Source organism: Protopterus annectens, chromosome 17.part0, assembly GCF_019279795.1.
Source record: "Protopterus annectens isolate FY-2018-M chromosome 17.part0, PAN1.0, whole genome shotgun sequence".
NCBI classification, from domain to species: domain Eukaryota; kingdom Metazoa; phylum Chordata; order Ceratodontiformes; family Protopteridae; genus Protopterus; species Protopterus annectens.
In genome coordinates this window covers 322,789,240-322,815,801 of record NC_056751.1, presented here as the reverse complement: position 1 = coordinate 322,815,801, position 26,562 = coordinate 322,789,240, and the positions used below count along the sequence as shown (strand labels likewise).

The 26,562-nt window shown below is 37.5% G+C and overlaps 1 long non-coding RNA gene across 1 annotated transcript in view; it reads left to right on the top strand.

The window, feature by feature from the left end:
* Window positions 1–26,202, top strand: part of LOC122791258 — a 720,725-nt gene extending 694,523 nt beyond the window's left edge. The window contains exon 3 of the long non-coding RNA XR_006363120.1: window positions 26,097–26,202. This is a non-coding gene — a long non-coding RNA (uncharacterized LOC122791258). The remainder of the gene's footprint in view (window positions 1–26,096) is intronic.
* The last annotated feature ends 360 nt before the right edge of the window (window positions 26,203–26,562 follow it).

Below are 26,562 nucleotides of genomic sequence, written 5' to 3'. Positions count from 1 at the left end.
AGTAATAGAAGAAAAAAAAGTACATCAGACCCACTAAACCTAATTAAACTATTGGGGGTTATAGTGACATTATGTGGCTGAATATCATTTCAGACATAGAGAATTGTCCGTCACCTAGGATTAAGACTATAGAAGGCAATAATTAAACTAAATGGGCTGCAGACAAAATTTGGTACACCATAATAAAGTTGGCTTACCAATGGCTAGGGTTCAGCTGAAGTATAGTGTGATGGATCTCACCACATAAAGTGGTCAGAATAATGGAAATATTGTAAATAGTAAAGCATATTGTGTGTAGATTATTCTTTGCCCATCATGGAGGGCGAGTTTGATTTCCAGAGCAGTAAATGTTGAAGACTGAGAGAGGAGTGACTAAAGACCTACAAGAACTCAACAGAAGTAAGCAGAAGGGTTTTATGCATTAGGTTCTTAGGGGCAGGGAAAATGTTAAAAAAATCTAGAAGATAGGGCTAAATGAGAAGTTTGGAGTGAGAGAGAGAGAGAGAGAGAGAGAGTGAGAGTGAGAGAGAGTGAAAGATAAAAGGAAAGAGAAAAAGAGAGAAACCTACCAAAAACAGAATGTATTTCAGTTGAATTGGATGGTATTGAAAATACTTACTGTGAATTTTTCCTAAGTCATTTCTTTTATTTTGAGAAGAACATGGACTATTGTATGATTCTCTACAATAGCCTATGCTGTTTTTCTAACATTGATATATACATATATACAATACACATATATTATGGATTCCTATTACAAAAACGAAAGTTCACTACTTCAAACTTGTAATAGGAAGCCTCACTTCTGCGAAAGTCCACTTTAACGAAAGTGAACTTTTGCGTAAGTGCACTTCACCGAAAACATCGCAGCACAGTGGAGGACATAAAAAACAAGCTATGTCCTCCACGATGGTGCGATATTCATGGACCTTAGGGTTAGGGCATGGGTTAGGGTAAGCGGATAGTTAGTAAAGTTATCCCCTTACCCTAACCCATGCCCTAACTCTAAGATTCATGACTAACGCACCATAGTGGAGGACATTGCTATGTCCTTCACTGTGCTGCACTCGTCACGGACCTTAGGGTTAGGGCACGGGTCTTGGTAAGGGGATAGCCCATAGGACTATCCCCTTACTATGACCCGTGCCCTAACCCTAAGGTCCATGAGCACTGCATGGAAGATCAGTACAACACCCGTTCGTTGTACTGAACTTCACGTAAGTGCACTTTCACTGCAGTGAGCATTCCATGCACTATTCCAAATTAGTAAAAATTCAATCTAGTTTATGGAACCCATATATTATATTTTATATATATATATATATATATATATATATATATATCGATAGATAGATTAGATTAGGTTCATAGATTAGTACTAAGCTAACTGCCCTTGCGAGCTATTTTAAGCTTAACCAATTGTCCCTTGTGAGACTCAAACCCTGCACTTTGTGTTTGCAAGGCAAATACTTTAACCATTAGGCCACCCTCCCAACTATAAAATGCGAGTATATATAGTTACATCTAATTTAACAGTGAGCACAGCTTAAGCAAACCAAAAAATACTGCTTGCACATTCAACCACTTACACAATACTTCTCATGTCTACACACAGCACTTTCAGTCAAAGCACACACAGACACACACAGTGAAATGCCATACACACCATCAAACGCATCAGTATCCCTGTTTCTTTTGGGTGTTAATCTGCCCTGCACCTCTCATGTTGGAGAGGGTCTCCTTCTCTATATCTTCACTACTTAATATATTCCAGCTTTGAAATCGCACAACATTGAAGAAGGGGCATATTCCTTATTACTGCCCTACCATGATCTCTCACATAAAAAATAAATAATCTATTGATTGACAACACCTATTTACATGCATCTATCTATGCATAGGCATCACAGACAAACCAACAAATAAGAAACAAGGATCAGACATCCTGAAAATATTAAAATAAGTTACCAGATTGATAAAAAGTTTTGTGTATACCTTACAAGTGTAATACAGGCAATGCCTGTACCATTTGATAAATTGTGCAACATGTTTGAACTTTGTATCATTCAAAAGATCATGACATAGCTGAATACATTACATCAGATATGTTCTCAATCATCTTAAAGTACCAATATATAGACATGTGCAGACTTTCATGCACTGATAAGATAAAGTTCTGCACATGTCTTTATACATTACATGCTTGAGTGCTTTGTGTGCTAGAGTGTTGTTATGTAATGTTTCAGAGAAATTGGCTAGAAAGCTATAACATTTTCAGACATACAGAGCTATAGTGTTTGATACCTCAGATAAGTCTGCTAATAGGCTTTACAATTTTTTGTCTTTTGGCTCTCTGCTGATATACTTATATGACATTTGTTCTGACTTGCAGGCTAAGGAAATATCAGAATCATATAATTAGTGTTTCTATGACATCAGACCTGAAAATAATACTTATTTTTCAGAAAACAGGATATTTTCTGTAATGCTAAATATTATATCAAAAACATAAGTTTCTAATTGAATAATGACATAAACACATTCAGCATGTTTTTTTTTTTTGTGACTTTGACCTTAACTCATGTAATTTGATCAACAAAAGTGATTATCCAAGCATCATGTTTCTGAAAATTAGTATGAAAATCTAAAAGCAATATAGAGATATTGACCTTTGCAAGTAAGGTCAAACTAAGGTCAAAATGGCTTTAAAATCTGGAAAACTATAAAATCTGCAGTGCGGTCACTTTACAACAAAAGTGTTGCTATCATTTTTTTCCGAATAACACATTTTAAAAGCTATCAAAATATAATACAGAGTAGTGCTATGACTTCCAGTCTCAAAGAGTTTGTTTCTGCATAGGAATGTGATTTCCTTTCTTTTATAAATGTTATAGCATAAAAATAACTTTAATATGATTATTGTCATTAATTTCTTATTAAAAGGTAGCAGCTTGCTTATCTTTAAAACTAGATGCATATTCAATTCATATATTGTAGGAAATAACAGTAAAATTTTATAGGAATATCTAAAACTATTTTGGATGTCTCTCAACAAAAACTCTTCTGCCTGCTGTTTTCCCTTGGGTTATCACAACGCACAGTAGTATGATTTAGCAACTACTTAACTGATAGATACCAGTCTGTTAAATGGCTCTCTACCCTTTCTCCCTTCCTGTCCAAACTGTTCTCAGCCCTCTACTCTTCAGTAAAGTTACAAACAGTCTAGCTTTGCTCATACAATATGCAGATAATTCCACCCTAGTATGCATTTCAGACAACCAAACATATCTTCAGAGAATTTCTGAACAAGTTTTAACTCTGTTGAAACTTTGCTATAGAATAATCACCTGTTAATAAATCCCAAAAATCTAAATTACTTCTCTTTTTACCAAAATCCCATTTCCAAAAAAAAAAAAAACATTAACATTTCTTCAATAAATAATAACATGATCAATGTTATTCCACATACAAAACTTCATGAAAGTTTAGGTACCCTACACAAAGTTAAGAAACTCCATATAAACCCTGCCAAGGTAAGTCACCTACCACTTCCCTCTTACCCTGTCTCCTATATGGAGCCTCTGTCATGGCCAACCTATAAACCTCACTTATATACTTGAACAAAGTTGCCAAATCACTTGCAAGAAATTTTAGCAAACCCACCACTGTTTGGCACAAAAAATCTTAAATGGCTCAAACTTCCTCAAAACCTTTTTTATACTCTACACATCTTAACCTACAAAATCGTCCATACCATATCTTCCTGTGCTCTGGTGCCCTGCCATTTTACAAAGACGTGTCTGCAGTATTAATCCCTGCGTCTCTGCTGAAAATTGTTTTTGTTCTGTCCGCAGTAAAATTGACCGGCATTTGAATTTCAGACTTCAGGTTTCTGAATGTTTAATTCCTTGCAGATTTGATGGTGCAGTGGTAGTATTGTTGCCTCACAGCTATAGGTTTTCTGGTTTGATTCTTGGTTGGGGTGGCTTCTGTGTGGAGTCTGCATCTCCTCCCTGTGTTTGTGTGGATTTGCTCTGGTGCCCTGCCATTTTACAAAGATGTGTCTGCAGTATTAATCCCTGCGTCTCTGCTGAAAATTGTTTTGTTCTGTCCGCAGTAAAATTGACCGGCATTTGAATTTCAGACTTCAGGTTTCTGAATGTTTAATTCCTTGCAGATTTGATGGTGCAGTGGTAGTATTGTTGCCTCACAGCTATAGGTTTTCTGGTTTGATTCTTGGTTGGGGTGGCTTCTGTGTGGAGTCTGCATCTCCTCCCTGTGTTTGTGTGGATTTGCTCTGGTGCCCTGCCATTTTACAAAGATGTGTCTGCAGTATTAATCCCTGCGTCTCTGCTGAAAATTGTTTTTGTTCTGTCCGCAGTAAAATTGACCGGCATTTGAATTTCAGACTTCAGGTTTCTGAATGTTTAATTCCTTGCAGATTTGATGGTGCAGTGGTAGTATTGTTGCCTCACAGCTATAGGTTTTCTGGTTTGATTCTTGGTTGGGGTGGCTTCTGTGTGGAGTCTGCATCTCCTCCCTGTGTTTGTGTGGATTTGCTCTGGTGCCCTGCCATTTTACAAAGATGTGTCTGCAGTATTAATCCCTGTGTCTCTGCTGAAAATTGTTTTTGTTCTGTCCGCAGTAAAATTGACCGGCATTTGAATTTCAAACTTCATGTTCTTCAGAATACATAGAAGCACAACCTTTTTTTCTAGCAATTTTCTAAGTTTATAAGATGAATATTTTAAATTTGTCCCTATTTTTGGGACTGTATTCCCCCATTATTGGCTACGTCCAGGTTTTTGTGCTAAGGTTGACAGCTATGGCAAGAACTGAATTCACTGAATATGGACTGTAGAATTGTGCATATTTACTGATAAAGGTGCACTGTAGAATTGTGCATATTTACTGATAATGGTGGACTGTAGAATTGTGCATATTTACTAATAATGGTGGACTGTGGAATTGTGCATATTTACTAATAATGGTGGACTGTAGAATTGTGTATATTTACTAATAATGGTGGACTGTGGAAGTCTGAGTAGACTTTTTTATGATAAATGTTCTCAACTGGGCAGTTTTGCCATTATGGGTGCATATGTTTTGTTTCATTGCTTACTGGAAAAATGTTCAAAACAAATTTAAAACACCCTCTAACAAGTGTACTGTATTGTACAAGGAATATAATTTTAGTACAATGAGGAAGGTGTATCAAAGAGCACATGTATGTTTCATATGCAAGGGGCCTATGATTCGAAAACAGCCCAAAATTAATTTGCCACTGGCAAAATGTATTTTCTTTGAATGTGGGTTTCAATGCTGTTTCAATGAATGTGAGTTTCAAGGGCAGAGAAGTTTTAATGCTAAGTTTTCATTGTGAGACTGCATTGCTTTGTTTAACAGATGACTTAATGTTTGTGCTGTAAAATACAAAATAAAACTTTCAAATTAAGTCCAACTCATCATTGAAGTAAAGCAGTATGCACATTAGTGTGCATGGTAAATGGAGTGAAATAGCCAAGTAATGGTTCATTGGAATGGCTGCAGAAGCTCCATTCAACCATTATTTTGTCAGGGGGGGGGAGGACAGCAAACTCAGACAGGCCCAGCTGAACTATACCTCCCAGCTGTCCAGATTTTCAAAGAATGAATAGATATTTGCTTCTTATTTTTGGTTTGTTGTTCATAAAATTTGTAGTTTTAATTCCTAAATGATTTGCCAGAAGTCACTAAATAATAAGTTTCAGACTTCATAACCTTCATAAAAATGCATGTTAAAGTAAGAGCCGTTCTATCAACTGTCTCAATTTATACAAGAGCAATTTTTAGTACTGTTTATATGTGCCCCCAATATATTTGGCCTTGTTCAGATTTACTGCATTAACAGGTTGAGAGGTACATGCAAATAAATTGCTTTATAGAATTAGGCATAGCCAATCTCTCAACTGTCCCCAATTTTTGGCTCAAAATGTTGCTCTTCCCCCTAATAATCCCTCCATAAAATAGCAATTTTGGAAGAAAACATGGAGGGTTTACAATTAAGAAATAACTGTAATAATCAAAGTTATAGATTACTTGAAATGCATGTAGATTCTCTTATTTTGTCAGCTGCTCAAGGTAGCAGTACTAATATTAAAGTGTCCCTTCTTTGACAGGTAGCAGCTGTATTGTGTGTCTATTTTATATTTTTGCATCACATTTTTGGTCCATTTTTCATAAAATTGTGTTTTTTGGCAAATTAGTGACAAATCACTAAAGACTGAAGTTAGAAAATGACAGACATTTGAGTTTCAGATTTTATACCCTTCAGAAAATTCATACTAATGCAAGACCTATTCTATTATCTTTCTAGGTTTACTAGAGCAATATTTAAAATTTGTCCTTATTGTTGTGCCTTTGTCCCAGTTCTGTGTATGGCTTTGTCCAGATTTCTTGCTCTTGAGGTTGAGAGGTATGACAAATGTGTCAGGGCCATCACAGTCAGCCAGAGAGATTTCAAATTGTGACATGCTTGTTGCACCCCACTCCCCCATGTAGTGACTCTGGATGTGTCCAAGCAAGGCAAGGAATAGTTGTATCTACCTTGGATGGGGAGGACACACTGCATAAGTACTACAGTGGCTTTTCATCTGTCCTTGATTTTGCAGAATGGTCTGGTTTCTGTCATATTTTTGTACTGTTGATTTATGCTTATCACTCAGATTTATGCTTATTACTCAAAGTGCCTGTTGCTCTGTGTTTAAGTAGCAATGCTTTAATGACCATAAGGTAAGCTTGTCTGACATCGTAAGATGCAAGTAAGCTTTAATAAGCATACTGTTAAAGATGGAAAGGACGGTTCCTGAAGGTTTGGTAGAGCAAAACGGCAGCCGTCGCGCCCCTTCTTCCTTTGAATTAATTTCGCGGGAAATAATTTTACGAGTGCATTGTGGGATCCTACTCCAGAGCAGTGATTAAGAAGGTGTCTGCTCTTGAGTACAAGCTACAGAGGAGGACCCTTGCCAAGGAAGACTTTATTAATTATATTCAGGTGCAGTTTGAAAAGGGAGCAGTATTTAAGCATCAATCAAATGTTTGGATGATTATCTGATGAAGTCCTGATTTGAGAGAGGACGAAAATGCAATTTTATGTCAAGAGCGTTTATGTGGCTTTAATCGTTTTGTATGGTGGCTGTTTATGTTTGTGCAATATTAAACTGAGTGGAAAACAACCTTTGGAGGTGCTTGCTTTCATCCTGGATTTCCTTTGACTGTTTATTTTTGAGGTTGTTTATACTGTTAAAGAATTGCCAACATTGAAAGCCTTTCTGTTGTTGCCATGCAGAGAATACTTGACTAGATAATGTATAAGCCTTGGGTATTAAAGGACAGGATTCCATTATTTTAAAAAGCTCATTACACTTGTTGGAGACTTCCAGTCATCTCTACAGACTTTACCCGTAAACTAAACAGAATGCCAATCATGTGTGGTCCATAACCTGTACAGTAATCCTTTAAGCAATGTATCTTGAGCTTGTTTCTTGTTTGCTTTTCATTTTTTACTTTTATCATGTTTTCCCCATGAAACAAGTTGTCAGGCAGCAGGTCTTTTTTGGATAAGAAACATTTTTACAAGTGGGTGCATCACATAGATTTCTACTTTCAGCATGTTGCTTGGTACTTTAATAAAGCTGAATATATTATAATTAGAACTGCAGTGCAAGGAGAAGTGGTTTGAGTTGAGTGCTTCTGGTTTTTCTTATACTTGATTTTGACTGGCATTCCAGTAATGTATTTAAAAAGTAATTTATTTTTTCATGCCTCACAACCTTTTGTTTCCATCTAGATATTAAGTAAGCTGTCATGCAGCCAATGCATTGAAATATTTTTATTCTTCTACACTTATTTTTGTCTTGATTGGACTTTCATAATGATGGTTTGCCACCCAGGGCAGCGTATTTAATTAAAGTTAGTTTTTGTGGTTTTGTGCATAGCTCCTCCCCTTTATGGTTGAACACACCCCCTTCCCTTTGACCCCACCCATTCAGCGTCTCCTGCAGCCCCCCTGTGATTTGAAGTCACCAGCCGCCACTGTGTTGCAGTACTGATCGACAGCAATGAATCACAAAAGAAAAACATTATTTAAGTTAAATAATTAGCAACCAGGCATTCATTCTGTTTTGATTAGTTTGCATGTTTTTTTTTCTGGTAATATGCTAACTATTTAAAAAAATAATAAACTTAGAAGACCAATAAAATGCAAGTTAACTCTATAAAATGTAAAAACAGTATTGTTCAATAAATATATTAGCTAATGTTAAGCCTTGAAGAAGTAAATCTGTTTTCTCTTTACATGTTAGTTTGTGACTGATTATTTAGACCTCTGGTTGAACTTCATTTTTCTCTTTGTAATTGTTTAGCTAAGTTTGTTGGTGGCAGTTCAAATTAAACTACAAATGTGTTCCTAAACATTAAATGATTTGAAGCATTCCTTTTTATTTCCTGATGTCTCACTTTAATACGATGAACATTTTTAATATATTGGCACCAACACCTCCTCACTACATAAATGTATAGAGTTTCCAGCATTCTGATGGGATCATAATGCTCATTATAATCTTTTTATAACATAACCTGTATCATATTAATAGGAAAATTAAAAAAATATATGTTCTGAAAGATGGGCATTTAGCATATTTTTTTCCATTTTTTATTAAATAAAATTGGCTTACATGTGTAATTCTGAGCTGTCTGAGGAAATGGCTATTTAAAATGCTTAAAATATACAGAAAGGTAAAACTGTAAAGAATACAAATGAAGCTCTTTGGTATGTGAATGCTGAAAACAAAATGAAATGGAGTGGTTATAATTGTTTGCCTATGTATCCTGCAAGGCTATTTACTCCAAGCCTTCTTTAAGCTTGGAAAAGCTATAAAAGTGAGAACAAACTTGACTGGAATACCTATACCATACAGATTCATAAGGAATCTCTCTCATTCAGAAGTGATATGGCATAAAGTGAGTGAGTCATTCTTAGTGTGTGGGAGTTTCCAAAGTATTTGATCTGATTTTTTTTCACCTCCTCCCCCTCTTCAGTACTTACTCTGAATTGGAATGCCCTGACAGTATAAGCTCCTTTGCAAACCATAAACCTCTGGTAGTGTCAGCATAGGAAGCATGGGAGATTTCAACGGCTGCTTCCAGAATTAAACATGTCTTCCTAAGCATCATCAGCTAACTCTGTGAACAGTGAGAGTCTGCATTAGGATCTGGGCAATAAACAGAGCATTAGTTGAATCAGTAAATCAACAACATTTTATTTAGATTTTAATTTGCTTTTAGGCTCATGAATCACTGAAATGAAAACATGAAACAGTGATAGTTTAATTATGCATGTAGTATACAGAGAACAACATGGTTTCCATTGTGTTCATACACTAAGAACAGAACTAGCCCTGCATAAAACATCACAGAGGAAATTGTGTTTTGCTCTGCCTCGTGAACAATTTGGTATCTGGAATCAGAAATATACTTCACTACCTTGTAGTAACACCTATTGATGCATTCTTTAAAATATGAATTGATTTTTTCAGTTAATCGTGGTCTCATTCTTTTTGTATGTCATCTGCACATAGTGTTCAAATGAATATGAACATGGTAGGAGAGTTAAGACATGGGAGATAATCAGAAATGAATAAACATGATATGCTGGTAGGCGATAAGTGGTCAGATGGTATCTGCAATGCAAGATATTTGCTTAAAGAAGTCAGATGGAAAATGACCTTGCAGAATAAAGCATGTACACTGCACCTATAAGAAATATAGCTGGTACAGAAAGGACATCAGAGATGTGCAAACATAGATTTTAATGTTGGATAAGGACTGCAAGGTCTACATTTTCTGCCTATGTTCATACCTAGTAGATACGTTAGATATCAATTTTATTTGACATTTAAAAATCTGCTTATGTTTCTTCAATACATTTTTGAATTTTTCTGTTGCTTTAAATTTTACTGCTTCCAATAGAAATTTGTAATTTATCTGTTATGTCATCAGTGAAAAATTATTGTAAGTGGCACAGCAGGTTGCACTCTTGTCTATGATTTTAGAAATTGTAAAACACTGTGGGTTATATGCCCACTCCAGGTCCTTTCATTCATGTGCTAATACAGATACTGGGTTACTAGATTTCTAAACTGCTATCCCTGAAATAATGCCATAATTTAAGGTCTCATCCTTTTTTTTAATTTCTCCAAATCTTTTGGGTTTATAATACCATGATGGGAATGGACCTATTCCTAAGTCAGAATACAATTAAAGTTAATGAAATTAGTATTGTTTCATTCTTTGATGTCAGCCAAAATTGCTCTTTGCAGCACCTGCAATGTGCCTAGTAATGACTCATTTTGCAATTCATATGGAGTTACATGTATTGGTAGCATATCTAAATATGATTGTAGACTCTTTTTTATAAGACCAGTTGCTCCTACTACTATTGGAACTGTCTGGGTATCTTTCTTCCACATTGTTCTCATTTCTGCTTGCAAATCCTGATATTTTATGACTTTGTGTTTCTCTGTACACAGGACACTGTAGTCACTGGGGGTGGTGATTTCAATGTTCAATGCTACTTTTGTCTTCTATTCTTGGAACACTATATCTGGTTTTCTAGCATCTGTCTTTTGAACTGCTGGTAATGGATGATCCCATGTGACATAGATGTTATCATTTTCTATGATGCTTTGTGGCTCATGTTTCCAGTGTTTTTCAGCTTTCAATAACATAATGTCTGCACAATCTCCAGTGCAACAGTCTCACCACATTACATTGCCTTTCAGTATACAGTCCTTCTCCCATTAGTATGTTGCAACCAGCAACGAGGTGTGCAACTGTTTCCATTTCTGTTTTACAAAACCTACATTTGTCAGTTTCGGCACATGTTCAATGGACTTTGTAAACCAAAGTGTAAGTAGCCCACTGTCTTGTGATGCCAACATTAACCTTTCATCTCTTGGTTTGAATTTGCCCCTCTCAACTATTCCTGTGTTCATTCCTGATCAACATGAGGTGCTTCCAGAAAATTTCTATACTTACAACTATATTTATGCATTTTCCACATTTTCTGCCTTCTCATCTGGTCCTTCACCTTATATTCTTTCTTTTGCTTTTTGGCACATTCAGGTGCTGCCTGTTTTTTATCCAGTTGTGTTTTGATTTCCATTCTTGCTTGATGCAGATATGCTTCTGCTAGCCTAACCAGGGAAGTCATCTTAGATTTATTCTCCTCATGTTTCAAAACTTTCACTACATTTGGGTCTTGTGAGGTTAGCAGATATGTGAGAAGTCCCACAATTGCAGATCTGTACATGTAATCAGTTTCAAGGAGGCCCATCCCTCCTTCGGAATGGGGAGTATATAATCTTGGTATGCACTTTTTTTTTATAAATCATTTGGTGAGCATGAAGCATGCTTCTTGTTTTCCTATCTAATCAGTCCAACATGTTTTGGGGCCAGGAAGAGTAAATTGATTTATAGCTTGATTTTGTTCCTATATGTCAATGCTGTTTTCAGGATTAATTTAAGTCTTCTAAAGTACTTAAAGTACTCCTTACTATGTTTTATTTGCATTTGTTCATGTTTTGTTGATCCTTCATCAATTCTCAAATATTTATACACTCTTGCTCAAGTTCTTTTATATCACATTCTTGTCCCAAACTGATGCTTTCTTGATGCTGCAGTTTTCCTGCTGTAAAGGATGCATTTGCACATTTATCAAGACCAAATTACATCCTTATATCATCTGAAAAAGTTTTGACAATTTCCAGTTGTATTTTCAGTTTCTCATTTGATGAACTATACAGTTTCAAATCATCAACAAAGAGAAGATGAGAAGTCTTTACACTGTTAGCCAAACTAGCCAATCTATAGCCATATAATCAATGTCCTTACCACCTCTGATTACTCCAGAACCATCATCCCCTGAGTTATACTCATCCCCAAGGTAGGACAGGGGGTATTCCTCATCTGGTGTAAAAAGGGATAATTGTTAGATTCCCTCCCCAACCCCCCTATCCCAGTACCGGTACAGGCAATTGCATTCTATCTTGTCTTGACTCTAACATGTCCTACTATCTAATTTACCCTCTTCTTGCACTGTGTTAATGTGTGGTTTCTTTCATTGACTACATTAATGTCCAGGACAGTTTGATTCTAGGCTTCTGTCCACTCAAAAGTTTACCATACGTCCTAAGAAATGCCATGATGATGCAGTTTTCCTCATGGCAGAAGATATCATTTTTCTGCCTTATTCTTGAGTGATACTTAAATACACAGTGAATTTGTGGGTCTTTATCTTTTTTTGGAAAATATTTAAAGACTGCATAAACAAAAGCAATGCTGGTGATTCCCTGCTGGGTGTGGAAAGTAAACCTATATTTTTTTGTCTATGAGTGATAGAGCTGCTTTCTGTTTTTCCTGCTCCATTTTGTTTTCTGTTTTAAGAAATCTGCTTGGCCTGGTAGTTTAGTCCTAAAGTCAAAGTCAAACGTTAAAGTAAACTTTATTGTCATTTAGAACTACACATGTGTAGCCTAAATGAAATTTTGTGCATCAGCTCGATTCTTGAGATTACAAAGGAAAGTGAAACAACACATACAAGTAGAGAAATATACATAACTGTCAAATACAATACTACTCCCAATACATGTAAGAAAGAGCAGAGACATTTACCAACACTCATATACAAAAAGAATGCCCTCCACTGAGTGAAATTAACTATCCTATTTAAAGTAAAACAAAACACACTGCAGATTGAATTGCCTAAGTTATTTGTCTAATATTGTACTTGAGTCAGTTAAATAATAATGACTATAGATATAATAAATAAATATTGCACTTATTTGGAATATATGTAAGCATATGTTGCACAAATAAATAAAAATTGACTTATTATGTGTCCAGCCCCCTTGGACTAATGCCCGAGTTCAGAAGTCTAATCACTGGAGGGTAGGAACTGTTACTGAATCTTGTAGTCCTTCAGTGGATGCTGCAATATCTCCTGCCAATGCCAAGTGCATAAACAGTCCATGCACAGGATGCATGTTGTCCTGTATTCGTTTGGTGGACTTTTGGATGCTTCTTGCAGAATAAAAATGTATCAATGGAAGATTGGAACCTGTTGCCTTCTCTGCAACCCTCACTATTCTTTGTAGTGTCTTCTATAGAAGGTGGAGAGAACATGAGGAGGAAGCTTAGCTTTTTTCAGCCTTCTTAAAAATGGAGGCATTGGTGTGCTTTCTTGACCAGTTTGCTGGTGTTTCCCTACCACAAGAGATCCTCTGATATGTGCACACCCAGGAATTTTATAATCTTAACTCCCTCCACACTCTCACTATTGATCTTGAAAACTTGGTGATTTTTTCTCCTTTTCCTGAAGTTGATGATAATCTCTTTGGTCTTGCTTACATTCAGGTCAGGGTTGTTCCCCTCGCACCCATTGATCAGAGATGCCACCTCCTGTCTGTATACCCTTACATCCTCATTTGTGATGAGCCCCACGGCTGTGGTGCCATCAGCAAAATTAATGATATGGTTGGACGTGTGCTTAGCATATCAGTCATGGGTCAGGATGGTGAATAATAGTGGGCTGAGAACACATCCTTGTTGACACCAGTGTTAATTGAGATGTACTTTGATGTGTTCTTACCTGAACACACCTTCTGTGGTTTCTCAATCAGGAAGTCCAAGATCCAGTTACAGAGATGTTTACTGAATTCTTAAATGTGCCTTTCTATCAGCTGCATTGGTACCACTGTATTTAATACAGAGCTGAAGAATTAGAAGAGCATCATCAGATAGTTGTCTTTGCCCTCTAAATACTCAAGGGAGATGGGTAGTGATACTAATATGGTATCAGCTGTGGATCATTTAGCTGTGTAAGCAAAATGCAGAGGATCAAAATCAGGACGTAGGCATGATGAAAGATGCTTTTTGATCAGCTGCTCAAAACATTTCATAACAGTGGATGTCAGAGTGATTGGTCTGTAGTCATTTGGGCTGGAGGGAGTGGTTTTCTTAGGTAGTGGGAAGATATTAGTTTCATTGTAGCATGAGGGTACTTTTGTCATGACAAGAGAGGTGTTAAATATTTCCTTGAGCACTGTGCATAGTTGATCACCACAGCCTTTTAACACCTTGCCCAGTATGTTGTCTGGGCCAGCAGCCTTCCTAGGGTTCACTATTCTTATCTCTCTTCTTACCTCCTCTGTGCTGAGGCTGAGTGCTGCATCCTTCTCATCAGTGGGTAGCTTTAGTGCCAACCTGTTGTTTCTTTCCTCCTCAAATCTACCTAAGAATATATTCAAATTGTCCAAGAATTTGATGCTATCCTCACACTGTGCTGACCTGATTTTGTAGTCAATGATCTCTGGTATGCCTTGCCATAGTCTCCTTGCATACTGCATGTCTTCAAAGTGGCTCTCTACCTTTCTGCCACACCCCTCTTAGCCTCCTTAATACCCCTCCTCAGATTACCTCTTGCTACAATTAGGACTGCTTTGCCCATAGCCCTGTAAGCTGTGCTTCTCTCCTTCAGAAGTCCATATACCTTAGGGGTGAGCCAAGGCCTCTATTTAGCTCTAATAGTGATACTCTTGGTATTTGTTATCTCATCAACACAGTTTGAAATGTAAGACATCAGTACCTCAGTGTATTCATCAGTGTTCAGATTCTGATTCACTGTGGTTGCCTCCTTGAACATATCCCAGCTGGTTATTTTCAAAGCAGTCTTGGAGGGCCTCCATAGCCCCCTTGGGCCATAACCTGATTTGTTTCTTTGTGGGTTTCTCTCTGACCAGGCTAACAGGTTTGTAAGTTGGCAATATCAAGATGGTTTTAATGGTCAGTTTCCCATTTGTGGAAGTTGCACTGACCCCATTCATCTCCCTGTGCAAGTAAAATGGTCTACATTTAATGGACAGGAGCTCTATGTTCTCACAGCAGTGTTATAGTATGGTTTCTCAGTTGCTGCACTAACTTTTGTTAACACAGATGCAAACTGCAGCTCTTCCGGCCTTTCCACACTGCGTATGTTTTTGTCTGCATGAAACAGTGTAAAATTCTCTCTAAGTTTACTGCACTATCATTTATCTTGTCATGCAGCCACATCTCAGTAATCAAAAATAAACAAGTATTTCTCACCTTGTTCTTGATGGGGAGTTCCAGTCTCAAGGATTTCATCTTGCTATCCAGTAATCTCACATTAGTTAGCAGTATAATTGGTAGTACAAGCCTGTAGGAGTTTGCTTTTAACTTTGCATCAGTATCTGCTCTGCATTCTCTTTTCCTTGTTGTCTAAAATCTCTTTGTCTTTTTTCTTGTCCAGCATATTCCAGAAACCTGTTCTACCAGTTTCAGGCACTCTAGAGTATGACGAGTTAAAATACCAAACTGTTGTAGCTCTGTCCAAGTTGTAGGCCCCAGATACTCTGCAGACTTCAAGCCATCCAACCAGCAACATGTAGATGTTAACTGTTTAATTTCTAGTAACTTCTGTCTACTGTGAATTATTGTACCTTCATTTAGAAGTGCAGAAGTTGATTTCCTCAAGATTTTCTGAGCAAAAAGAAGAGAAAATATGCATATCTCTAGAATAAGCTGACACAGCCGCAACCACACAGGGTGCTGCCAGTTTTTTTTTTCTATGTGAGAGAGAGACACTTATCTAGACTGCACACTTCACAGTTTTCACATTGGTTAAATTGTTTCTTGAGTGATACTTAAAGACACAGTGAATTTATGGGTCTTTGTCTTTTTCTGAAAAGATTTCAAGCCTGCATAAATTAAAGCACTGGTGGTGATTCCATACTGGGTGAAGAAAGTAAACCTATATTTTTTGATTGTTATTTATAGAGCTGCTTTCTGTTTTACTTTCAGTTTTACCTGCTACATTTTGTTTTGTGTTTTAAGAAATCTGCTTGGTGTGGTGCTTTTGTTCTGTCTGAGAGATAGACACTTAAATTATCTATACTGCACTCTTCACAGGTTTTTTATTGGTTAATTTGTTTCTTGAATGATACTTAAATGCACAGTGAATTTCTGGATCTTTGTCTTTTGCTGAAAATATTTCAAGCCTACATAAACTAAAGCATTGCTGGTGATTCCCTGTTGTGTGAAGAAAGTAAACCCATATTTTTTTTTTATTGTGAGTGATAGAGCTGCTTTCTGTTTTACCTGATGCATTTTGTTTTCTGTTTTAAGAAATCTGCTTGGCCTGGTATTTTTATTTTATGTGAAAGATACAACTTAAATTGGGTCTATATTAGGGCGTTGAAATGCCATAACAGCGAATACTAAAGACCGGCAAGTATTCAGCAAAATCTATTTCTGCGATTCACTGAAAAATTGTCGGGCAAACAAATACTTGCCCCACAACACAACAAAACTAATTTTACCTAAAACAACCCCACTTATGTGGGGGGCTTTACCTCCCACACCCCCCGATGTGGGGTCTATGCACCCCACACCCCTCAACTAAATATACCAACTCTGAGATTGCACCACAGTGGAGAATAGGGCAAAATTGTGTAGATGGCCAACTATATATTTGCCCTGTAAGAATTCAACGAATTGCGGAAATGGATTTCACTGAATACGTCTGTCTTTTCATATTCGATGTTACAGTGTATTGATGCTGTAATATAGACCCCTTAAATTACCTAGGTTGCACATTTTATGTGTTTTTTTTTTTTCCAAATGTTAAATTGGTCCTTGAGTGATACTTAAATACACAGTGAATTTCTGGGTCTTTATCTTTTTCTGAAATGATTTCAAGTCTGCATAAACTAAAAGTACTGTTGGTGATTCCCTACTAGCTTTCCTCACCTACAATTCTTTTCATTGATCTCCTTTTTAAATCTAGTGGTGTTAAGCTGCCCACCCCTACTGTAAATTGAGCTTAATAAGTTCCTTCCTTTCTACACTGCTGTTGACGTCTTGAATTATTTATTTGCTTTTCAATGTGCTTATATTGAAAAAGTGCATTTTTTCTCTTATTGTCTGTCCTACTGATTTACTTGCTCTGAATTAATTAATTAATTAGGTAGCTGTTTGATAAAGTAGCATATTTTTGCACTCTATAAAGCACTTGTTTTTACATCAAGAGGTCAGTGGATTTTCCGTCTAGTGCAATGGGAGGTGATCTGGCCTGTTTAGGTTGGGGAAATACTTCAGATTTCTCCATGTAGTTTTATTGGCTGGAGGGCATATTATTCAGCTTATCTTGCTTTTAGTGCCTTTATAAATTCTATACAATTGAGTGGTTATTGGCTCATTTATACAAAGCAAAATACTTTTATTGAATAATCATATTTTATAAGCTGTTTAAAGTGCACTCCTGCATCTGTATCTTTAGGTTTGTTTGTGGTAGGATTTTGTATTTTTTAAGTTTGTTTGTGGTAGCATTTCATTATAGACATTCCTTTACTCTGCTTTTACTTTAGGAGGACAGGGATTATTCATCTAGTGTCAGTAGGTGTTTACCTGGTCTATCTGAGCTGGGAAGCACATAAAATCATTCTAAATATTTTTTTGCATTTCTCTCATATATGGTAACTGTACTTTAGCAGTTTAAAAAAACTGTGCTGTCTTCTGCTGCATTCAGTAGTTAATTACACTGTATTACATTGTATCTGTTAGTTATAGGACTATTGTAGGTAGTTTGTGTGGTCTTGCGATGCTCGGGCTCCAAACCAGCTATTCTACATTAAGAATGTGTTTTTCTGCACCCTTGTGGTAGAAGTGTGCTGATCTAACCTGTCTGAGTTGGGGATTGCTGGTGAAAGACTTATTGTGTGCTTTCCTAATAGGTAGTTAGCTTAAAACTTGTTTTCCTTTGTTCATATCTAAGCCTCTTGTCACAGCAGCAGTTAGCAGTGCTCTGTATATATGAAAAAGCCTAGAAGCTTAGTTTTTCCCAAAACAGCTATCAGTAAAACCCTTCCAAGCTTTTCTGCTACTAGAAGTAACTAATTTGCACACTGAGCAGTATTGCCTAACTGATCACCCTTAGCCTACACAAAGTATAGGTCTCTCTTATAGTCTTGTCTCTACCAGCACAGTCCTGTCAAATTAACCCACTTTCTTTCCTAATAAAACATACAGTAACAGCATACTATCATGGACGGGAAGTTACCCATCATCTCTCTGGCCAGTCTAATAGATATGGCTATCCTGAGGCAATGTAGCAATTGTGTCATGTATCCTGACAACCACTTACTCCTGAAACAAATACTTTATGTGAGAGGGAGATATAGTTACACTATGATCTGAGGCAAGATTCTCATATAAGGATGAATCTATTCCCAAACAGGTTGTTAGCACGCACACACCTCCCACATGAAATAAGGACACTACACATAAACCAACATATGTGGGGTTACTCACTAGTATCTTACAAACGATCAGAGGCCTCCTAAATGGAAACCAGTTACACACATAAGGCGTAACACCACAACATGTAATGTATTGGTCATAGATTACTCCATTATGTGACTTTTGTGATGCATGGATGTTCCTCTCACCAGACTGTATAAGGTGCAGGTTATGGTTAGCTGCCTGTCAGATGTCAGGATCCATCAAGTCACTCATGTCACTCAACCGCACGTACCAGTCTGACTCCATCATAGACCATTTGGGGGTGAAAAACATACCTCACTGAAGTATAATAATTGGCTTAGCTTCTGGTATGAGTCCAAGGGGATCCAATATCTGTCAGCCTGGAAAGAAATGGTCCACAAGCCACTCTGATTTGCCAGAGATGGTCTGCATCTGTCTCCTCTACAATTTTGGATACTGGCAAAGGCATTAGCCACTCCTATTGTGCTTTTTAGGCAGTGTTAAAATAGCCAACCTCACAACGTAGCAAAATCCTCAAAAAGATAAACTCAAGGTACTTCTGCTTAATGCTAGAAGTCTAAACAAGAGATTGCACTCCCTGCAAGCACTACTCACTTTGGAAGATGCTGACATCTGTGCAGTCACAGATACATGGTTCAAAGGCAAGGAAAGCATTCCAGCCGTGCAGGATTACAATAGCTTCCATAAATTCAGACCACAAACTGGGCATGAAAGAGCCAAAGTCGGATGTGTAGCCATCTTCATCAAGGATAAGTACACCTTAAGACTGGTCAAACAGTGTGACTATTCTTAAGCTATTCCTTATCCAGTTAACTATAGGCAAAGCTCCCTACCACATCATAGCTAGCTATAGGTCCCCCACCATGAAGCAGGAAAAGCATACACCATACTTGGACTTACTGGAGTCATTTTCCATACAGCCCAACACCTTACTCATGGGTGATTTTAATTATCCTGCCATTGACTAAGAAACATACATGACCAAAAACATGCTGGCTCAGAGGTTCTTGGACTTTGTCAATGTAAATGTTCTGGAACAGTTAGTCAGCAAATCTATAAGAGGCTCAAAAGTCCTGCACATAGTACTAACCAACATGGGAGGGAGTTATGCCCCCCCATTGATGTCCTCCCTGGTAAGATCGGACCATAAATCAATCTCATTTGATGTAATTATAAGAAAAGATACCTCATAATGCTCAAATATTTATTTTAATTTTATTTTTATTTAATATTTATTTACTGGGAAAGTCCAACTTGGAATGAAGCCAATTTTCAGAAGAGGGCCAGAGAGAAAAGCTCTTGATGAGTAATGTGAGAGGAAACCGGAGCACCCGAAGGAAACCCACATGAATGCAGGGAGGACATGCAGACACTGCAAAGAAGGCACCCTAGCCTAGAATTGAAACAGAGAACCTCTTGATGTGAGGTGACAAAGCAACCACTGTGGCAGTGCACTGTCCAGATACGATAAGATAAGAAAATGTTTAAGAATTTTTTAAAGATAAATTACCTCCTACTAAGTGATGGTATAAGAAGTATCAAACCCATCATCAAACACAGATAACACAGGCTCCTATGCAGAGGTGTACGCTAGTGTCATGTATGACCACTTAAGCAGTTGTATCGAATCAGCTGTACCTGACTGGATTAAAACCAGGTCTTATCAACCCTGGTAGACCCCTAGTATAAACAGGCTATACAACAAGAGAAAGAAACTAATGTCCAAGAACTATACGGAACTGGCTCAGCAGAGGAAGAAATCCCTCTCTTGCTTAAACAAACAAGTTAGAGATCTTGTCAAGTCCTACAAAGCTAATTACAAAGCAAAAATAGCCTCCCTAGCTTAGGATAATCGCAAGGCATTCTTTAACTACATCCAAAATCTGAAAGGGATACCCAGCTATGCTCTGAACTAGTTGTGTATTCTACCACCCATATTCAAAGAGAGGTAATAGCCAACCTGCTAGCTGACATATTTGGAGCAAACTTCACCCTCCGCCCCCTCCTGTCACCCCCAAAGTATACCTGCCTCCATTCCTCAGTCTGTTATCTCAAGAGAGCAGGTCATCTTGGTGCTCTCCAAGGCCAAAACCCTGGAATCAATGTGACCAGACAACATCCCAGGTTGCCTTTTAAACACTGTAAAATATGACCTAGCAGACCCACTTGGATCCTTGTTAAACAACAGCCTGCAAATTGTCTATATTTCATCAGAATGGAGGACAGCAACAGTAATCCCTCTGCAGAAAGGGGGACCAGTAACCAACCCTAGGAATTATACGCCCACAAGCTTGACAAGCCTTATCTGCAAGGCCATGGAAAGAATCATTATGGACCTTATTAACAAGTACAAAGGTAATCTCCAAACTTTGGACTCAACCCATTTCAGATTTGTTAATGGTAGATCATGGCCTACCTTGTATCTCTAAAGAGCAGGTCATAAATGCCCTGTCTAAGGCCAAAAACACAGCAACTATGGGACCTGATAACATCCCATGCTGCATCGTACATGGGCTCCAACACAAATTAGCAACACCATCGGGCACTCTTTACAATCATGGTCTAAGAATCAGCTTCATACCAGCTGAATGGAAAACCGCCACCATTATTCTCTTGCAGAAAGGTGTTGCTTCCAGTGACCCCAGGAACTGTAGACCTATTAGCTTGACTAGCCTAATCTGCAAGGTCAAGGAGCAACTCATCATGGACCTTATCAACAAAGATATAGGTAATCTCAAAACACTTGACCGTACTCGGTTTGGATTTGTCAAAGGGAGATCACGCCTGTTAAACCTGGTGGACCTGGAAGAGAGGAAATCTGTATATATAGCCTACCTGGACTTTGTCAAGGAATTTGACACTATACCCCACTCAGGCATCATTGATAAAGTCACCCAACTAGGCATCAACCCTTATATCATTAGATGGATCGCTAACTGGTACACTGATAGAACTCATATAGTCAAAACAGGGGAATCTACCTCCAGCAGTAGACCGGTAACCAGTGGTGATCCACAGGGATCAGTCTTGGGAGCTCTGCTGTTTAGAATCTCTTTCTCCTAAGTACAAGCAAAAATTAAAGGTCTGTGGCTGACCAAGTTTGCTGATGACTGCAAACTGGGAGCGGTCATAGAAACTCCAAATGATGTCAACATCTTACAAGAGGGTCTTACACAAGCATATGATTGCTGCCAAATTCATGGCCTTAAACTCAATGCAAAAATGTGTATCATCATTCATTTCAGTAAAAGCAATGTTCCTGATAACTACCACATCAATAGCAGCACCTTAAGTATGCACTCAGTGGTGAGAGACCTGGGCACACAGGTTGATAGCAATCTTGCCTTTGATCACCATTTCTCAGCAGTGGTAAGAATGGCATTCTATATTTCTCATTTCATATGTAAGGGCATTGCCTACAGAAAAAAAGAAGTTATAACCTCCCTGTACTCTTCCCGCATCAGGCTAATAATTGAGTATAACGCCTCTTTTGGTATGTACTTTTCTAAGCACCTGCAGTAATTGGAGAAACCACAAATGTTCCTCATAAGGAAAACTCAAGGTCTTTAGCATCTGCCCTTTGGATTGTCTGAAATCACTGTCACATTTTCTGTTTCATACAGACTACTCAGAGGTGATCTCTGCCTTGCATACAAGACAATCTCTGACCCTGCATTATTGGAAATGCTGCATATCCATAAGTCAAATTGTACATGGGTTATTCACTCTAAAGACCTTAACCTGGTATGTGACATTAATAAAACCTGCTGGAGAGACAGATTCATCTTATAGAGGTTACCACACCTTTGGAACAGACTCTCACTTCATGTCTAACCGAGGACCTCACTGGCCCTCTTCAAACCATAAAGTCACCCCGGTGGTTCCACCTATGTCCCTCTTGGACAGGGGGAATAGGTGCTGATCATGTAAATAAGGGTTAAGAACTTGGTTAGGCTTGTAAGGGTCTTAGGGGCATTAGCCTAGTAACTTCATACCTGTTAAAATTGGTTGACTTCTTTGAGAAAGTCACCAAGGTCTGGATGAAGGAAAAGCAGTGGATACCATCTATCTTGACCTAACCAAGACATTTGACACAATCCCCTACTCAAGTATTATAGAGAAACTCTCCCAGTTGGAAATTAACCCCTACATTACGCTCACCAGCAGAATACATACTATCAAAATGGGTGACTTCCCCTCTAACAAAAGACCAGTCGCAAGTGGTGTACCACAGGGTTCAGTGTTGGTCCCCTTATTGTTCAGAATTTATTTCACAGAAGTCCATGCAAACTTGAACAGCCTGTACTTGGACAAGTTTGTTGACTATTGCAAATTGGGGGCAATCACTGAGTCCCCAGTGATGTTAATATAATGCAGAATGTGTTAATGCAGACAAATGACTGGTGACAAAGCAATGGACTAAAGCTAAATGCAAAAAATGCATTATTATTCACTTTGGGAAAGCTGAGATCACTGCTAATTACATTATAGACAGTCTTCCTCCTAAGTGTAGACCCAGTGGTACATGATCCAAGTATTCAGGTTGATAGCAATCTGAAATTTGACCACCACATATCTACAGTAGTAAAGAAATACTTCTGTGTGTCACATCTTATAAGTAAAGGCATAATATCTAGATCTAAGTATGTTATAATTTCATTATACTTGGCCCTCATCAGACCAGTGATTGAGTACAATGCAGTACAATGCTCCATTTGCATGTATCTCACCAGACACCTGGAACAGTTGGAGAGACCACAGAGATTTCTCACCAAGAAAGCAAGCATACACAAAACAAGTCTTACAAGGAAAGAGTGAAAGCCTTGTCACTCTATTCTGTCTCCTACAGGTTGCTTAGTGGTGACCTGTGCCTGGTTTCCAGGGGAGTCTCTGACCCAGCCTTGGTGGAAATGTTACACATTCATAAATAAAACTGCACAAAGATCACTCACTGCAGGGATCTTAACCTAACCTCTGACATGAACAGGTTATGCTGGAGAGATAGATACAGCTGCCAGAGACTGACATGTCTCTGGAACAAGCTTCCAGTTCACATGAAACAGAGCCACACCCTCTCCCTCTTCAAACGCAACCAAGAAAAATGGATGGGTGACCGCAAATTCACACCTAGAGTGGTATCCATGTCCCTCCTGCACAGAGGAAGCTGTATTAATTACCATTGATCCTTATCTCTGTGAATTTAACTTGCCTAACCACTGACATTTGGGGCTACTGGGGATAAATATGGCTAGGCTTGTAAGTGCTCTGGTTCCGTTAGCCTAGTTACCTTCTATGAACCTATGGACCTATGAACCTTGTTCTGTATCATCATTGCACATAACAACTAGTGCCAGAGTCCTACACAAAAAAAGTTTGATATAATCATCAGTCAAATGACACAACAATAGAAATTCACCTGTCAGTATCATAAAAATGTAGGTGAGACAAATCGTGTGCATTATATACACATGCAAAATCTCAATCCAGACAAATAAAGTTGTGCTACAGTAATGTCTGCAGCATCATAAGTCTATTCACAACAGTAAAGCAACCTGTCTCCTTAACAGATTAAGTCATGGCTACAATTTGGCTCCCAGAAAACAACATAGTGTAAAGACTTCTCATCTTCTTTTGGTAGATGATTTAAAACTGTGTAGTTCATCAAATGAGGAACTGAAAGCACAACTGCAAGTGGTGAAAACTTTTTCAGATGATATAAGAATGTAATTTAGTCTTGATAAATGTGCAAAAGTAACCTTTATAGCAGGAAAGCTGCAGCATCGAGCAAACATCAGTTTTGGACAGGAATGTGATATACTTGAGCAAGAAGGTGTGTATAAATATTTGGGAATTGATGAAGGATCAACAATAAAACATGAACAAATTTGAATAAAACTTAGTAAGGAATGTTTTAGAAAACTTAAATTAATACTGAAAACAACACTGATATCAGCAACAAAGTCCAAGCTATAAACCAGTTTGCTCTTCCTATTCTACCTAAACATTTTTGGAGTGACTGACTGGCCCCAAAAGGTGTTAGGTTGGACAGGAAAACAAGAAGGATGCTTCAGGCTAATCAAATGATTTATAAAATTCAGTGCATACCAAGACTAAATATTCTCCGTTCTAAAGGAGGTATGGGCCTCTTTGAAATTGATTATATGTATAGAGTTGCAATCATAGGACTGCATACATATCTGCTGACCTCACAAGACCCAAAGGTTGTGAAAGTTTTGAAACAGGAAAGTAAGTCTAAGATGACTTCCTTGCTTAGTTTAGCAGATGCATATCGGCATTAAGCAGGAATGAAAATCAAACCAAAAGTAGATAAAAATCAGGCAGCAAATGAATGTACCAATAAACAAAAGAAAGAATAAAAGGTGAAGGATCAGATGAGAAGGCGAGAAATGTGGAAAATGCATAAATATAGTTGCAAATATAGAAAACTCCTGAAACAACCACATGTTGATCAGAATCAAATGCAGGAATGGTTAAGGAGAGGTGAATTTAAACCAAAAGGTGAAAGCTTAATATTGGCAGCCAAAGATAGTGGACTATGTACACGATGGTTTACAAAGTCCATTGGACATGTGGAAGAAACAGTGAAATATAGGTTTGTAAAACAGAATTGGAAACATTTGCACATCTTGTTGCTGGTTGTGATATCCTAATGACAGAAGGACCATATACTGAAAGGCATAATAATGTTGCAAGACTATTGCATTGCGGATTGTGGAAACATTATAATACAGAAGTAGGTGAAAAACACTGGAAGCAGGAGCCACAAAATATAGCAAATGTAGATAAAGTTTTTATTGAGATCAGAAATAGATGGATCACAGGGGCAGACCACTATAATTGTGAGTCCATGGGGATAGCGTATCTTGCAATTTGTGTAGAATGTAGATCCTTCTACATTTGGAAAACCAAATGTAGGTTAAGGAGAAGGATCTATGAACATAAATACGACATTTTGAATAAAAAGGAGACAGATACCTTATATAAGCATACAAAAGTATGCAAAAGCAGATTACACTTTTTTGTTGTGGACCAAGTAAAAAAGGAAACCAGGAGTGGATTATGGGAGGAAAAAATAGAATATAGAGAATTATGGTGGCAAATCACCTTGGAAGCAGCAAACACCCTTGGTTTAAATTCAACATCTGTATAGCTCCACTATTAAAGATGAGATCAGCTAAGTTATGAAATGTTTTGAGATAAGTTATTCCCCATGAAGATGACTAGAGGGTGTTTTAGCATAAGTTTCAACTGAAAATTCATGTCCTCAGTATGAAACTTCTGTTGATGAATTTTGCTTTTAAAGACTTATGTTTTAAAAGGCAATGTTTCTATATTCTTGTATTTTAAAAATGATGTATTTAAATGTGAAGTTTTTAACAATTATAAAGGTAATTTATTTAATTTAGTTGGTAGACAGGGTAAAATGAATTTTTATTATAATTAGTTTAGTATTTAATTGTGATTTAAAATATTATGATTGGTCCTTTTCAACATTTGAGGTTATAAAAATGGTAAACAGGAAATGATTTGTCATCTGATGAAGTCTTTACATATGAGACAAAAACATTGATGGTGTAAATGTGTTTGTTTTTTATTTTGTGATTGTTTTTTATTTTGTGATTTGTTTACATATTAAACTTTTTTACTAAGAATACTTTGTTTCATTTTCTCTGCCTGAGGTACTATTCTTTTGGAATTACACGGGATCATCATTACCCACAGTTCAAAAATAGATGAGAGAAAACCAAATATATTAGTCCATGAAAAGCAGACAAAAGTAGCATTAATCATTGAAATTGCTACACCCAGTGACTACATTGTCTTACATACAGAGAGAGACAAAGTCATAAAATGTCAGAATTTGCAGGTGGAAATGAGGGCAATGTGGAACAAGGATACCCAGACAGTTCCATTAATAATAGGGGCAACAGGTCTTATAGAAAAAGAATTTACAATCATACTTGGATATGTTACCAATACATGTAACTCCATGCGAATTGCAGAAGGAATCATTACTGGCTACATTTTGGGTGCTGCGAAGAGCATTTCTGGCTGACATCAAAGACCAAAACAATACTAATTTCATGAACTTGAATCGTACTTTGACTTAGGAATGGGGTCCATTCCCGTCATGGTATTAGAAAC